At 39.6% G+C, this 724-nt stretch overlaps 1 long non-coding RNA gene across 1 annotated transcript; it reads left to right on the top strand.

The window, feature by feature from the left end:
* Positions 1-120: 120 nt before the first annotated feature.
* Positions 121-659, top strand: LOC104825284. The gene is made up of 4 exons (XR_773603.1): positions 121-176; positions 259-309; positions 409-463; positions 564-659. It is a non-coding gene; the product is annotated as an uncharacterized LOC104825284 (long non-coding RNA).
* The last annotated feature ends 65 nt before the right edge of the window (positions 660-724 follow it).

Here is a 724-nt window from a genome sequence, read left to right as displayed (position 1 = left end):
TACACAAATGCTGTAAGTTCTTGGATTCTGCTGATGAGACCCTTTATTGTTTTCACCAGAATAAATGGTTCCTTTTTTGTATTTGCTCTTTATGGCTTCTCCCTATGTTTCATCTGGCAGGGAAAATCGACTTTGATAAGCTCATTAACAGACACTGCTCTCTACTGCAATGAACGGTAATTCCCGCTTCAGAACATTCGTTGCTGTGAAATTTTATCCAGGAAGTTTAAGCTTTGAATGTTTTGGTTTGGCCTGCAGTTTGTTTGCCACATTAGATCCTAGACTAAAGAGTGTCGCTCTTCCTTCCGGGTAAGCTGGTTGGTCCACCGGGGAAGTCGTTTATGCCTGCTTTTGGATGGAAATGGGAAATTCTAATTCTTGATTGAACTGCACTGGTTGATTTTTCAGAAGGAAAGCGCTTCTTAGTGACACTGTGGGATTCATATCAGATCTACCTGTGCAGGTAAAAGGATAGTATGGATTGAATCTTGTTTTTCCATCTATTGTGTTTTCTGTCCCTTTAATTGGGTCTAGCCATGCTTCCTTTTTCATGTCTTTTGCAGCTGGTGAAAGCATTTCAATCTACCCTGGAGGAAGTTGTAGAAGCTGATCTCCTTCTGGTATGAGCTCAATTGAAGATCTTATCTTGGGTTATACACAGACAGGTGAAATATTTGAAATGAACAACTTTGTTCTATGTACTTCATATGTTCTTTGTCACATA

The sequence above is a fragment of the Tarenaya hassleriana genome, unplaced genomic scaffold, assembly GCF_000463585.1.
Source record: "Tarenaya hassleriana unplaced genomic scaffold, ASM46358v1 Cleome4335, whole genome shotgun sequence".
Classification (NCBI taxonomy): Eukaryota; Viridiplantae; Streptophyta; class Magnoliopsida; order Brassicales; family Cleomaceae; genus Tarenaya; species Tarenaya hassleriana.
Note: the sequence above shows the minus strand (reverse complement) of the source record. Positions and strands in the feature narration are given on the sequence as shown.